Raw genomic sequence first — 16,815 nt, 5'->3', positions numbered from 1 at the left:
CATTCTGTAGTCAAGACTAGGAACATTCTAGGCTGCACTCATTGCAGGATGCATCTTCCTCAGGTGGTATGTTGTCCAACCTCCCTTCAGAGAATGGAACAGTCCCTACCATTGCTGATCCACATTGAGGGCAAGGTCCTATAGGGGATACATGTATTTTTTTATTTATCGATTAGAAGCGTTATAGAAAATGTGGGTATCTTTCTGCATTTGGTATCTACCCTGTCAAGTAGTTAGGAATTGAGATTTCTGACCTTTGGGTACATTGTGTGACTCTGATCTCCTTGGTCTTAAATTCTACTCTCAATATTTGCACTTAGTCTTTTGAGCATGATATAAAAATAGAAAATTCAGACTGCCAACTAAAATGGTGGTGGACTAGCAGCCTCTGCCTAATCCTGCTACCACTACCACAATGAAAACAACATACATGGAAAAATGAGTGTAGGAATGATCTGGGAACTCAGATGCACTAACACCATAAGAAAGAAGTCCAGAATCCTGGTGTCCTCCTCCACCAAAAACAAAACAAAACAAAACAAAATCAAAAAGAGCAACACAGTGAAACAAATGAAGATAACATCGGACTTATGGGAAAATATCATGAGGAACAATATTTGTGTCATAGACGTATAAGAAGGAGGAGAGAGAGAAAGAAACAAAGACAGAATTCCTATTTGAAAAAAGTACAAGCTGAGAATTTTCCCCAAATTAAGGAAGAGAGCAGACTTCCAGATCTAAAAGGCTTGACGCACTCCAGGAAAAATGAATCCAAACATATTTTCAGGGGGCTTTGGTGGAGAAATATTGATGATTTGGTGGAGGTAACATATTTGAGAAGGCATTTCATTTTTTTTCTTTTAACTTCTGACTTCAAATAAGATGACCTCAAAAATGAATGAAAACTATTACCATTAAACATTTCAGTTGAACATGGTAAAAAGTCAATAATACCTAAGTTGAAATATTGACTCTTTAACTTAAGAGGGACTGTGTTCCTTTTTAAAATTATTTTATTATTTTTTCCCTTTTCTTGGCCTTGTTGTTTTATTGTTGTGATTATTATTGTTGTTATTGATGTTGTCGTTGTTGGATAGGACAGAGAGAAATGGAGAGAGGAGGGAAAGATAGAGGGGGGAGAGAAAGACACCTGCAGATCAGCTTCACCACTTGTAAAGTGACTCCCCTGCAGGTGGGGAGCTGGGGGCTTAAACTGGGATCCTTACGCCGCCGGTCCTTGTGCTTCGCCACATGCACTTAACCCACTGCGCTACCACGCAACCCCCCAAGAGTTCTGTGTTCTTAAGTTACCTTTTTTTTAAAAAAAATATTTATTTTATTTTTGAGAGAGATGTAGAGAAAGAAAGACACAGAGAGAAACACCAGAGCACTGCTCAGCTCTGGTTTATGGTGTTGCTGGGGATTGAACCAGGTACTTCGGAGCCTCAGGCATGAGTCTCTTTGCATAACCATTATGCTATCTACCTCCACTTAAGTTATCTTGATGAACTTAATTTTCCTCACCCATCAAACAATGCTTTTCTTCCTGTTTTTAAGTGATGTGAATGAATGAAAATAGAAATGTATATTTAGGGGCAGAAGAACCCTCATGCACCACTGGTAGTAATGTAAATTGGTTCACCCACTGTGGAGAGCAGTCTGGAGGACTCTCACAAGGCTCTAGCATTGTGCACCTACCCTATGACCTTGCAATTCCTCTCCTAGGGATATATCCTAAGAAACCAAACATACCCATCCAAAAAGATTTGTGTATACTTATGTTCATAACATCACAATTTGTAATAGCCAAAACCTGGAAGCAACCCAGGTGCTCAACAATAGATGAGTGGCTGAGAAAGTTGTGGTATATATACACAATGGAATACAACTCAGCTATTAAAAATGAATTTATGAGTGGGGGCAGATAGCATAATGGTTATGCAAGGAGATTCTCATGCCTGAGGCTCCAAAGTCCCAGGTTCAATCCCCTATACCACCATAAGGAAGAGCTGATTGGTGCTCTGGTTAAAAAAAAAAAAAAGACTTCCAGAGGCGGGCCTACAGAGTAGCAGCAGCTGCCTTTCTCTCCTCTTCTCTCACACAGTCAACTAGGAATATCAAAGGGGGTCACGTGGTACCACACCCAGACAAGATTAGAACTACTTTGGGAATTTACCAAATTGCTGGTGACTGCAAACATGTGTGGCTTGTAGACAGAGAGGAGCCTAAGGAGAAATTCCTGGGGCTAAAGCCCATATTACTCCCAGTGGCTGGTAAAAGGCAGTTTGCTGGCTGAGGCGCCACCTCCAGTCTGAATTTTACCAACAAAAAGACTGCTGAAGGGAGGAGAAGACTCCCCTAATGCTCACCAAATGCAACTGTGAGTCTCTGTTACTACTGCCCCTAAGGGCAAACGCTAGAAGAAGAACTACTGCCCCTTGGAGGCTGGAGCAGCAGTGGGGAGGCCCCGTGCTGACATTGGGAGTTAGAGAACTGGCCAGGAAACTCAGGAGATCTACATACTGGTGGACTAGAGGTGGGGCTGTATAGTGGGAACCTTTCCACATTGCTCTCCTGATGAAGTGGGAGACACAGTGAATAATTGCCACAGAACCCAAAGAGTATAAACAGGATTTGTTTGGAAACTCACAAGCCAAGGACTGTTGTCTACTTTTGTTCTGGCTCCTGGCAGAGCAGCTGAAATGAGCTCTGGACTTTGGATCCTCGGGGTGTAGGAGTGTCTTTGCATAACCACTGTGATATCTCTGATACCTGATTACTGTAAAAAATGGTGACTAATCCCTAGCACTGCAAAAACGGTATCATCTGTTTTCCATCTACACCATGCCTCAGCCTCGCGTGAGCTTAATGTGCAGCTTGGCGATACGAGAATCCGGCATGAAGCCCAGCCAGTCTATCTTGGCGTTACTCTCGATCACACTCTGTCATTTCATGAACATCTCATAAAAACTGCAGCAAAGGTGGGCGCGAGGAATAACATCATTGCAAGACTGACCAGCTCCTCATGGGGCGCGAGCGCTTCCACACTACGATAATCTCTGGCATTATGCTATTCCACTGCAGAATACTGTGCCCCAGTATGGTTCCGTAGCCCCATGTTCACTTGGTCGATTCCAAATTATATTCCTCCATGAGGATAATTTCTGGAACCATCCGTTCCACCCCGGTTCCATGGCTGCCAGTTCTTAGCAACATCGCCCCGCCAGATATTTGTCGGGATGCAGCATCATCTAAGTTCATTTCCCACGTCTACGTTTGACCGGACCTGCCAATATACGCGGATATCTTCGCCCACCCTGTCCAACGCTTGATGTCTCGTCACCCAATCTTGTCCCCTACACCTACACTGAACTTCTCTGTTCCAGACTCTTGGAAACAGAGTTGGCAGTCAGCTGAGGTAAAGAACAAACACCTCATCACAGACCCCTGCAAGCGTCAACCCGGCTTTGACCTAGCATGTTATGATTGGGCCCTCCTCAGTCGCTATCGAACAGGCCATGGCCGGTGCGCCGCTATGTTCCATCGCTGGGGAGCCAGAGACGACCCGAACTGCCCCTGCGGCTCCAGACAGACTATGACCCACATAGTCAACGACTGCCACCTCTCCAGATTCAAAGGAGGTCTCGAAACTTTACATCAGGCTCAACCTGACGCTGTTGACTGGCTACGGAAGAAGGGCAAACGCTAGAAGAACCACTGTGCTATCTCTCCCCCACCCTGATTTATCTCTTGGTCAGAAGTGAGTGATTAAGCTAAAAAGCCTACTTATACTTAAAAGGCCCTCAGGCTGCCATAGCCTTCTGGGAAGAAAAAGAACAAAAGAGGCTTTAACAGTCACTGTACTTGAACTCAGGGATTGAGATAACATTGAAACAACTGTTAATTTCCACAGCTGTGAACTCTTTAAGTACCTTACTTAGACACATATCAATACAGGCAAGAGTGATCAGTAGATTGAAAAGTACAGAGAGATGGACCTCATAACACAGTATATGCAATGGGTAAACTAAGAAGAAACATTGGAGAAATGAACCAGGGCAACAGCCCAGCTAAAATCCCCCCAATAAGTAGAAGCACATAAGAATGAGGTAAACATCCAAACACTAATTGAGGAACTAGTTATAGAAGTAAGGAAATATTTTGAAAGTAAAGCCATCAGAAATTGAGAAACAACAAATGAGACTCCGAAAGAAAACACTGACTATCTTGAGGTAATTAGAGAGCTGAAAGCTGAAATAGCTGAGCTAAGAGCACAACTGACTGAACAATCTAATACAGTATCAGAACAGCGTAGCAAAATAGCTGAGCTACAGAAAACAACACAGGGGAGAGAGAATACAATAAATGAGGCAGAAAACAGATTTAGTAAAATCTAGGACAAATTAAAGAAAACTAAGAAAGAAGAGATATCAAAAAGAGATTAAGAGATACTGAATACAACTACAAAGACATGTGGGATGACTTCAAAAGAAATAATATGAGGGAGTCGAGCGGTAGCACTGTGGGTTAAACACACGTGGCGCAAAGTGCAAGGACCGGTGTAAGGATCCCGGTTCAAGCCCCAAGCATGTTCTCAGACCATAGTGGAATTAAATACTTAAGAATGAACAAAAAATTAGTAAAAGTCCCAAACTGTGTAAACGTAACAGTACATTACTTAACAACTACCGGGTCAGAGAGGAAATTAAGGAAGAAATCCAAATATTCTAGAGTTCAATGAAATTGAAGACACAAGCTATGAAAATATTTGGAACACAGCTATGGGAGTACTGAGAGGGACGTTCATAGCCATATAGGCACACATTAGGAAACAAGAAAAAGCTCAAATAAACAACCTGATTGCACACCTTAAAGACCTAGAAGAAGAAGAACAAAGGAATCCTGAAGCAACCAGAAGGACAGAAATCACTAAAGCTAGGGGGGAAATAGATAACATTGGAAATAATAAAACCATACAAAAATGTTGGTTTTTCATAAAAGTAAACAAAATCGGAGTGCAGTAGTGCAGTAGGTTAAGTGCATGTGGTGTGAAGTGCAAAGACCTGCATAAGGATCCTGCTTCAAGCTCCCTGCTCCCCACCTGCAGGGGAGTCGCTTCAGAGGCAGTGAAGCAGGTCTGCAGGTGTCTATCTTTCTCTCCCCCTCTCTGTCTTCCCCTCCTCTTTCTATTTCTTTCTGTCCTAACAACAGTGACATCAACAATGACAACAATAATAATTACAACAACAATAAAAAACAAAACAAGGGCAACAAAAGGGAAAATAAATAAATATAAAAAAATTATTTTTAAAAAGAGTAAACAATCGAAATTCAACATACCATGTGAGGCTTCTATGAACAAATATATGCCACCAATCTAGAGAACTTGAAAGAAATGGATGAATTCCTAGATACCTACAAAGCTCCTAAATTAAATAAAGAGGAACTAGAAAATATGAGCAAGCCAGTCACAGGCAAAGAAATTAAAACAATTTTCTTAGAGGTCTCGCAGTGGCTAAGGAACTAGACTCTCAAGCATGAGGTCCTCAGTTTGATTCCCAGCAGCACATATACCAGAGCGATGTCTGTTTCTTTTTCTCTTCCCATCTTTCTCATTAATAAATAAATAAAATCTTAAAAAAAGAAATTAAAACAGTTATCAAAAACCTTCCCCAAAATAAAAGTCCTGGACTAGATAGATGGTCTTTCAAATGAATTCTACAAGACCTTCAAGGAAGAGTTGATCTCATTATTTTTAAAAGTCTTCCAAAAGATTGAAGACACTGGAATACTCCCTTACAGTGTCTATAAAGCCAACATCATTCTGATACCAAAAGGAGATAGGAATACAACAGAAAAAGAAAACTATAGGCCGATATCTCTGATGAACATAGATGCTAAAATATTGAACAAAATTCTAGCCAACCAGATACAGCAGCATATTAAAAAGTTTGTTCATTATGACCAAGTGGGGTTTATTCCAGGTTGGTTTAATATACATAAATCAATAAATGTGATCCACCACATCAATAAATGCAAGACCCAAAACCACATGGTTATATCACTATATGCAGAGAAAACCTTTGACAAAATCCACCATCCCTTTATGATCAAAAAGCTACAAAAAAATTGGAATACATGGAAAATTCCTTAAGATAGTGGAGTCCATATATAGCACGCCTACAGTCAACATCATAATGGTGAAAAACTGGAAGGATATCCCTTTAGATCAGGTACTAGGCAGGGCTGCCCACTATCACCATCACTATTCAACATAGTGTTGGAAGTTCTTGCCATAGCAATCAAGCAGGAGCAAGCAATTAAAGGGATACAGATTGAAAGAGAAGAAGTCAAACTCTCCCTATTTGCAGATGACATGATAGTATACATAGAAAAACCTAAAGAATCCAGCAGGAAGCTTTTGGAAATTATCAGGCAATATAGTAAGGTGTCAGGCTACAAAATTAACATTCAAAAGTCAGTGGCATTCCTCTATGCAAACACTGGGTTGGAAGGAGTGATCCAGGAATCAATTCCTTTTACTTTAGCAACAAAAACAATAAAATTTCTAGGAATAAACCTAACCAAAGAAGTGAATGACTTGTATACTGAAAATTATGAGTCACTTTTCAAGGAAATAGAAAAAGACACAAAGATGTGTAAAGGGGGGTCTGGCGGTGGTGCAGTGGGTTAAGCGCATGTGGCACAAAGCGCAGGGACTGGCGTAAGGATCCCGGTTCGAGCTCCCAGCTCCCCATCTGCAGGGGAGTCGCTTCACAGGTGGTGAAGCAGCTCTGCAGATGTCTATCTTTCTCTCCCCCTTTCTGTCTTCCCCTCCTCTCTCCATTTCTCTCTGTCCTATCCAACAATGAACAACATCAACAATGGCAATAATAATAACCACAACAAGGCTACAACAACAAGGGCAACAAAAAGGGGGAAAAATGGCCTCCAGGAGCAGTGGATTCATGGTGCAGGCACCGAGCCCAGCAATAACCCTGGAGGGGAAAAAAAAAAAGATGTGTAAAGATGGGAGTTGGGCAGTAGCGCAACGGGTTAAGCACAGGTGGCACAAAGCACAAGGACTGGCATAAGGATCCAGTTCGAGCCCCTGGCTCCCCAACTGCAGGGGAGTGGCTTCACAAGTGGTGGAGCAGGTCTGCAGGTGTCTATGTTTCTCTCTCCCCTTTTTTTCCCCTCCCCTCTCCATTTCTCTCTGTCCTATCTAGCAATGACGACAACAATAATAACTACAACAATAAAACAAGGGCAACAAAAGGAAATAAATATTTAAAACAATAATAAAAAATAAGTGTAAAGATATTCCCAGTTCATGGGTTGGAAGAATTAATACCATTAAAATAAATACACTACCCATAGCCATATACAAGTTTAATGCTATCCCCATCAAGATCCCAACCACATTTTTTAGGAGAATAGAACAAATGCTACAAATGTTTATCTGGAACCAGAAAAGACCTAGAATTGCCAAAACAATCTTGAGAAGAAAGAACAGAACTGGAGGCATCAAACTCCCAGATCTCAAATTGTTGTATGATAGAGCCATTGTCATCAAAACTGCTTGGTACTGGAACATGAATAGACACACTGACCAGTGGAATAGAACTGAGAGCCCAGAAGTAAGCCCTCACCCCTTGGACATATAATCTTTAACAAAGGTACTCAGACTATTAAATGGGGAAAGGAGAGACTCTTCAACACATAGTGTTGGAAAATTTGGGTTGAAACATGCAGAACAATGAAACTGAACCAGTATATTTCACCAAACACAAAAGTAAATTCCAAGTGGATCAAGGACTTGGATGTGAAACCAGAAACTATGAAATACTTAGAGGAAAATATTGGCAGAACTCTTTTATGTTTAAATTTTAAAGACATCTTCAATGAAATGAATCCAATTACAAAGAAGACTCAGGCAAGAATAATCTAATGGGACTACATCAAATTAAAATCTTCTGCACAGCAAAAGAAACCAATACCCAAACAAAGAGATCTCCTATAGAATGGGAGAACATTTTTACATGCCATACATCAGACAAGAGGCTAACAACCAAAATATAAAGAACTTACCAAACTCAACAACAAGAAAACAAATGACCCCATTAAAAAAATGGGGAGTGGGGAGTCGGGCTGTAGCGCAGTGGGTTAAGCGCACGTGGCGCAAAGCGCAGGGACCGGCGGAAGGATCCCGGTTCGAACCCCGGCTCCCCACCTGCAGGGGAGTCGCTTCACAGGTGGTGAAGCAGGTCTGCAGGTGTCTATCTTTCTCTCCTCCTCTCTGTCTTCCCCTCCTCTCTCCATTTCTCTCTGTCCTATCCAACAACGACAACAACAATAATAACTACAACAATAAAACAACAAGGGCAACAAAAAGGGAATGAATAAATAAAATAAATATTAAAAAAATAATAATAATTAAAAAAAAGGGGAGTGGACATGGACATAATATTCACCACAGAAGGGATCCCAAAGGCTGAGAAACATGAAAAAAAATGCTCCAAGTCATTGATTGTCAGAGAAATATAAATAAAGACAATAATGAGATACCACTTCACTTCTGTGAGAATATCATACATGAGAAAAGGTAACAGCAACAAATTCTGGAGAGGTTATAGGGACAAAGGAATCTTCCTGCACTACTGTTGGGAATATAAATAAGCCCAACCCCTGTTGAGAGCAGTCTGGAGAACTCTCACAAGTCTATAAATGGACCTACCCTATGATCCTGCAATTCCTCTCCTGGGGATATATCCTAAGGAACCAAACACACCCATCCAAAAAGACTTGTGTATACCTCTGTTCATAGCAGCACAGTTTGTAATAGCCAAAATCTGGAAGCAACCCAGGTGTCCAACAACAGATGAGTGTCTGAGCAAGTTGTGCTATATATACACAATGGAATACTACTCAGTTATTGTAAATGGTGATTTCACCGTTTTTAGCCCATCTTGGCTGGAGCTTGAAGAAATCATGTTAAGTGAAATAAGTCAGAAACGGAAGTATGAATATGTGTTGATCTCATAGGCAAAAGTTGAAAAACAAGATGAAAAAGCACTAAGCAGAGCTTGGGCTGTAGTTGGTGTATTGCACTAAAATAAAAGACTCTGGGGTGAGTGTGTAGGGAAGTGCTCAAGTCCTGGAACATGATGGCAGAGGACTTAGTAGGGGTTGTATTGTTATGTGGAAACCTGGGAAATGTTATACATGTACAAACTATTGTATTTAGTGTCTACTAGGTAAAGTATTAATCTCCCAATAAAAAAACTATAAAAAATTAATTCACCTTCTTCATCTCATCTTAGATTGAGCTTGAAGTGATATAAGTGAGATAAGCCAGAAATGCAAGAATGAACATGAAGTGGTCTCACTCATAAACAAAAGTTGAGAAATAATAATAGAAATGGAAACACAAAACAGAACTTGGAATGGGTTTGGTGTATCATACCAAAGTAAAAGATTCTCGGGGGAAGTGGGTTTTCAGCTTCACCATATGGGTCTTTATGTGTGGGGGGTGGGCAGGGGGAAGACACAGCCTTTGGTGGTGGGAGAAGTGTGAAACTATACCCCTATTAGCTTATAATCTTATAAATCACTATTAATTCAATATGTTAGGGGAAAGTAGGATATTTGAAGTTGTTTAACTGCCTAGACTTTAGTTCTGAGTATATATTCTTTTAGTCTAAGTATTTAATGTTTCAGATTTGTAAATCGATTGAATGCTAAAAAATTGAATATTTAAAAAATTTAATAGTAGTTTAATAATTATTAATAATATTTAAAAATAACAAGGGTACAATTCCACACAGTTCCCACTACCAGAGTTCCATGGCCCATTCCCTCTATTGGAAACTTTTCCTGTTCTGTATTCCTCTGGGAGTATGGACCAAAGTTCTTTTTGGCGTGCAGAAGGTGGAAGGTCTGGTTTCTATAATTGCTTCTCTGTTGGACATGGACGTTGGCAGTTTGATCCATACCTCCAGCCTGTTTCTGTCTTTCCCTAGAGTGTTAAAGCTCTGGGGAGGTGACACTTTGGGACACACTGGTGATGTTGACTACCCAGGGAGGTCAGAAACTCAAATGTAGAAATAAAGTAGGTGAAATTAGGGGTCTTTGTGTGTGAAGAAGTTAAGTATACTTTAGGTATGTTCCAAGGGGGGCATGGCTTTAGTGATTTTTTGCCTGAGCCTTACAGCTAACATACATGTAGCCTAAGAATATTATCTGGAAAGGTGTTGTCAGAGTTGAGAATAAGACGAGATAGCTGGATTAGGGCAGAGAGTAGATCCCAAACATGAGGAAAGTATTAAAGTATACCATTAACAGTTAACCCCATTAGTCTGACCTAGGGCCAATATATATTAATATTTAGCACAAGAGCCCATGTAAACTCTGAGTCCCTATCAGTCTGAGCTCGAAGTCCATGGTTATAGCTAGGAATGTTCTAGACTGCTCTCAAAAAATGCATATTTAACAATATATTTACATTGATTTAAACTACTTGATAGAACTTGGCTAAAATACATATAACACGGGAGTCCGGCGGTAGCACAGCGGGTTAAGCGCAGGTGATGCAAAGTACAACGACTGGAGTAAGGATCCCAGTTCGAGCCCCCAGCTCCCCACCTGCAGGGAAGTCGCTTCACAGGCGGTGAAGCAGGTCTGCAGGTGTCTATCTTTCTCTCCCCCTCTGTCTTCCTCTCCTCTCTTGGTTTCTCTCTCTGTCCTATCCAACAACGACGATATCAAGAACAACAATAAAACAAGGTCAACAAAAGGGAATAAATAAATAAATGTTTTTTTAAAAATACATATAACACTAAAAATATAGCTCTTCACAGGGCTTAGGGGTATAGTTCAGTGGGAGAGCACGTGTTACACATGTATAAGGCCCTGGGGTTGATCCCCTTCCCCCTAAAAAAATAATACATAGCTCTTTTCCAGCCTGAAAATTGTTCAGTTCTTCATATTGAATTCAGATATTTTTCAGGGACCAGAGAAGTAGCTCATCTTGTATTAGATGTTGTAGGTTCTCTCCCCAGCACCACCTTATACCAGAGCCAAGTGGTGTCTGGTCTCTGTATCTGTCATGAAAATAAATAAATTAAATAAATATATCTGAAAAAGAGAAACATTGCATACTGATAAAAAGATATTGGTTCACCATAAACATGGAAAAGCCCATATGTAATACAGTGCACAATAGAACTTCAGAATAGGGACCGGGCAGGGATGCACCTGATTGAGTGCACCTGTTAAAATGCGTAAGAACCCAGGTTCAAGCCCTTTGTTCCCACCTACAGGGGAAATGCTTTGAGAGTGGTGCTGTAATGCTGTAGGTGTCTCTTTCCTTCTCTATCACCCTTTCCTCTCTAGTTCTGCCTGTCTCTACCCAATAAATAAAGATAATAAAAATACATTAAAAAAGAATACACACACACACACACACACACACACACACCTTAGAGCACTGAAAAAGAAAACAGACAAATCCAGTTTTAGTTGGATATTTAAATACTGGTCTGCCTATAATATGTAGGAAAAATACTGAAGGCTTATTAAAGATTTGAACAACCCAAGCGACCAAGTCTATTTAATTGATGCTTATGAAAATGTCACCTCTCAATATCAAAATACATTCTTTTTCAGGTACACTTTAATAATTACCAAAATGAATGATAAGACTATTTTAACAAATTTTAAAGACCATCCAAAAATGTTCTTTGACTATAACAAAATTAAACTATAAATTAGTAACAGAAATATGTCTTGAAAAATCCCTAAATAATTAATTAAATAGCATATTTCTAAGATTAACCTTTTTCATAAGAAGGAGACCAAAACAGAGACGGAGAAATCAAAACATTGCTCATCTCTGGCATACAGTGGTACCAGGAACTGAACCTGGGAACTCTGGGGCCTGAGGCATCTGTGTCTCCTTTAGTAGCAGAAGGAATGAAAAGAAGAAATAGAAGAAGAGGGGAGTCGCACAAGGACTGGCGTAGGGATCCTGGTTCGAGCCCCCAACTCCCCACCTTCAGGGGAGTCGTTTCACAAGTGGTGAAGCAGGTCTGCAAGTGTCTGTCTTTCTCTCCGTCTCTGACTTCCCCTCCTCTCTGGATTTCTCTCTGTCCTATCCAGTGACGACGACAATAATAACTACCACAACAATAAGACAACAAGGGCAACAAAAGGTAGAATAAATAATAAAAAAAAATTGAAAATAAATAAATTTTAAAAAGAATAAAAAAAGAAAAAATTCTGCAACAAATAAATAATTATAGCAAGGTCACACAAGGTCACAAAACTGACTCATACAAGTCAGCTGCTTTTTAGTATACTAATAATGAGAAAGTAGAATTAAAACTTAGACCACATAATACCATTAGTACCCCCCCAAATACTTAGACATAAGTCTAACAAAACATATACAATACAAGATCTGTAGGAGGAAAAGCAAGTTTGTGTGATGTTCATCAGCATATCAAGGAAAAAAATCAAAGAACTAAATAAATCCAAAAATATTGCATGTTTATATATAGGAAGATTTCATATTTCTTCCCATCTTGATCTATAGATTCAGTCCAATTCCTGTTAATACCCTTGAAGGTTATTTTACAACTGTTGGAAGTCTGTATCTAAAGTTTATGTGAAGTGACTGAAAATAATATTGAAGAAGAACATAGTTGGAGTAGTGATGCTACCCAATGTCAAGACTAATTATAAAGCTATATTAAGCAATACTGTGGTTTTGCAAAGTAATAGACATAAAGTATCCATAAGTTAGGGACAACTATATACCGCAAAGAAGAGTTGTTTAATCATTCTCTGTAATTAGACTTAGACCTAATAAGCTTGGCAATGTAGTAAAGAAAACACCACAAATTTTCTAATCAGGTATTTATTACTTAGGCCTAGATGCCCTTCCCTCCTACCCCCTACATCACTTCCCTCAATCACTCTATCTACTCAACTAACTACACAAAATAAAGTAAGATATGTCTCTTAATCTCTGCTGACAGCATCAGCATTATTGTCACCCCTTGATAATCTTTAGAAGAAACACTGTATCCTATTAGCCATGAGATATATATTAAAGGACTATTATTGTCCCTATTACAACCTATATTAGAATCGTCAAACAAGTAAATGCAGTAAAATTTAAGATTAACTTAGACTCCACTAAAATCCTATGTATATTTCCTTCCTTAAGGCCAGATCCCATAAATCCAATACTAGTTTGGATACAACAAATGACACTCAATGCTTTAACAACTGGAAGAAAGTTAAGCTTGTTAGATAAAGAAAGGACTACAGAGGGTTAAACTGGTGGCACACTGGGCTAAGTGCACATAGTATGAAGTGCAAGGACCTGAGCAAGGATCCTGTTTGAGCCACCGATTCCCCATTTGTAGGGGGCTCAATTCGCAAGTGGTAAAGCAGGTCTTCAGGTTTCTGTCTTTCTCTATCCCTTTCTATCTTCCCCACTTCTCTCAATTTCTCTCTGTCCTATCCAAAAAATTGAATAATGGGTACAGGAGCAGTGGATTCATAGTGCAGGCAATAACCCCAGCAATAGCACCAGCCCCAGCAATAACCCTGGAGGCAAAAAAAAAAAAAAAAAGATTACAGAAGAAAAGGGCATGAGAATGGCTCACTCACTTAATGATGATCTTTTTGGGAATCCTCCTGCACTTCTGGTGGGAATGCAAATTGGTCCAATCCCTGTAAAGAACAGTCTGGAGAACTCTCATAAGGCTAGAACTATCATATGACCCTGCAATTCTTCTCCTGGGGATATATCCTAAGGAACCAAACACACCCATCCGAAATGATTTGTGTATACCTGTGTTCATGGTAGCACAATTTATAATAGCCAAAACCTGAAAAAACCCAGGTGTCCAACAACAGATGATAAGCTGAGTAAGTTGTAGTCTATATACACAATGTAATACTACTCAGCTATTGTAAATGGTGATTTCACCATTTTTAATCCATCCTGGATGGAGCTTGAAGAAATCATGTTAAGTGAGATAAGTCGGAAACAAAGGATGAATGTGGGATGATCTCACTCATAGACTGAAGTTGAAAAATAAAATTAGAAGTGAAAACACTAAACAGAACTTGGACTGGAGTTGGTGTATTGCACCAAAGTAACAGACTCTTTGTTGGGGGGAAGTGTTCAGGTCCTGGAACATGATGGCAGAGAAGGACCTAGTGGGGGTTGAATTATTATGTGGAAAACTGGGGAATGTTACACATGTACACATGTATATTACTGTCAACTGTAAACCATTAATTCCTCAATAAAGAAATTTAAAAAATGGCCTTTTTGGTCAATATCAGACAAACCCATCATCTGAAGCCCTAGTCAGGGAATCCTGGATTCCTACATAGATACAATGGACCTAGACCTGTAATAGACAATGGGCCTAGACCTAGACCTCTAATAGACTCTCTCTCTTCATCATCACTGGTTACTTCCATCAGGAGTATCATCATTTCAAGGACCTTGCCTTTACTATAAAGAAGCAATGGCAGGGACTGCCCAACTCTCTGAAGGGAGGTTGGGTTATTCTACCCTGACACTTGAGGAAGTCTGATCCTGCAATCAGTGCAGCCTAGAGTTCTCAGCTGTGACCAGTTACATAACTTACAAAGGTTACACAGGTTCCTGTGCTAAATATGAATATATATGGGCCCTATGTCAGACCGATGTTGTAAACAATTAATTGTACTTAGATATTTTCTTCAAGTTTTGGAGCTACTTTCTGCCCTAATCCAGCTTTCTAGTTCTACTTTCAACTCTGACACTATTTTCTTAGACAAATATTTTATTTCTGTCAAGCTCAAGCAAAAATTACTAAAGCCATGGGCCCCTAGGAACATACCTAAAATAAACTTCCTAGCTTCTTTCCACTCTAAAGTCCCTATTCTCATCTGCTCTCTTCCTAATTTCTGTTTCCTGTTTATTAAACATTTTGTCCTGATTTACATCTTACTGCCTTTCAGCCTCCAAGTTGCAGATGATACTATGATTCCATCCTGAATTTCCTGAGGAGATGATTTCATCAGTCCCAGAACCTAACCTCTCTAGAGCCCCACCCCACTAGGGAGAAATAGAAACAGACGAGGGCCATATTCAGCTTAGGAGCCTGTGTGACCTTTGCATTCCTGTAGATCTGAGCTCACATTCTGTGGCCATGAATAGGAACATTCCAAGCTGCTCAATATCGACCCATCTTCCTCGGGTGTAACATAAGAGTATATTGTCTATTCTCCCTTCAGAGGATGGAACATTCTCTACCATTGTTGATCCAGGTTGAGGGCAAGGTCCTATGAGGGCCCACAAAGGGGTCTATTGTGTTGTTCCTGATAGAAATGACCAATAACAATGGAGAGAGGGATTTATTTGAGGTCTAGGCCCATCAAGTCTGTTTGGGAATTTCAGGACTCCCCGATTAGGGCCTTAGCTGATGGAATTGCCTGATAGTGACTAAAGAGTCATCGTTAAAGTGTGCCAGTCTCTTGCCCTTATTCAGCTTTTGCAGTCCTTGCTTTGATAAGGTTAGCTTTGGAGTGAGTAAGAGAACTGCAATAGGAAGTAGGTGAGGAGGGTATCTAAGTCTAAGTAGACACTATTTCATTATGAACTTGATACTGACTCACTTCAGACTATTGTGTATTTTTGCTTTCAGGTATATATTTTGCCCTAATTTATGGATACATGTGAACATATGCTCTATTTCACAGGACCTGGTCTATATATAGGTTTTGGGATTTTGTTAGGAAGTGAAGCTCCTGGAATGGAATTAGAGAATACTATGAAAGGAAAGGTCTCACCTGAGTAATGAGGGTGAAGGGTTGGCATTTCATGCCTGACGTCTCTGGACACAGTTTGAAGTGAAGCATGCTGAGGTGGTAATCGTTGCGTTGATTAGGTTGGGATCGGTGGATGCAATATCATTGGGTATGACTTGAGAAAAGCATGCAGGAAAGTGAGCCCCACGCTAGAGGTTCCAGGACTGGGGCTCTATAGAGGAAGTGGGAGGCTCCTGCTGTCTTAGGGTTTAAAAAGACAATAGATAGTTATTGCTATAATCACATTATTTGGCAATTGGGTCAACTTTAAAATATCGCTTTGTTAGGATTTGCTGTATCATACACAGAATCATCATAATTTATGTCCTTTGACATTATTTGTATATAGCTATGCCACCAGTTAAATACGGGGTTTACAGTCAACAATATGTATACTCCTTTCCCATATTAGGGATTCCCTGATCCAGCTTTCTGGTCCTTTTTCCAGCCATGACATCATCTCCCCAGACAATAACTTGGATTCACCTGCATATCAGATTTCAGGCTCGGGGAAAAAAAAAAACTAGTATAGCCACAGGCCCTTTGGAATATAACTAAAATATGCCTACTAGCTATCTACAAAATGGAAGGCCCCCCAACTCTTCATCTGCATTATTCTAGCCATGACTGGTCAACAATGTGTTTGGCTTTGTATGTTAACTCTCTTTTCAACCACCAGGTTCCAGATGCTAGCATGATGCCGACCCTACTTCCCTGGACAGACAACCGCACCAATGTGTCCGAGTTCTGCTTCCCCAGAGCCCTTCCCCACTAGGGAAAGAGAGAGACAGGCTGGGAGTATGGATCGATCTGTCAACACTCATGTTCAGCTCAGCGGGGAAGCAGTTATAGAAGCCAGACCTCTTCCACCTTCTGTATCCCACAATGGCCTTGGGTCTATACTCCTAGAGGGTTAAAGAATAGGAAAGCTATCAG

General features: G+C 40.2%; 1 protein-coding gene across 4 annotated transcripts in view; it reads left to right on the top strand.

The window, feature by feature from the left end:
• Window positions 1-16,815, top strand: part of RGS22 (regulator of G protein signaling 22) — a 194,574-nt gene that overhangs the window by 39,394 nt on the left and 138,365 nt on the right. The window lies entirely within an intron of this gene.

Source organism: Erinaceus europaeus, chromosome 8 (assembly GCF_950295315.1).
Source record: "Erinaceus europaeus chromosome 8, mEriEur2.1, whole genome shotgun sequence".
NCBI lineage: Eukaryota > Metazoa > Chordata > Mammalia > Eulipotyphla > Erinaceidae > Erinaceus > Erinaceus europaeus.
The sequence above is the reverse complement of the archived record's forward strand: the minus strand, read 5'-3'. Positions and strand labels throughout refer to the sequence as shown.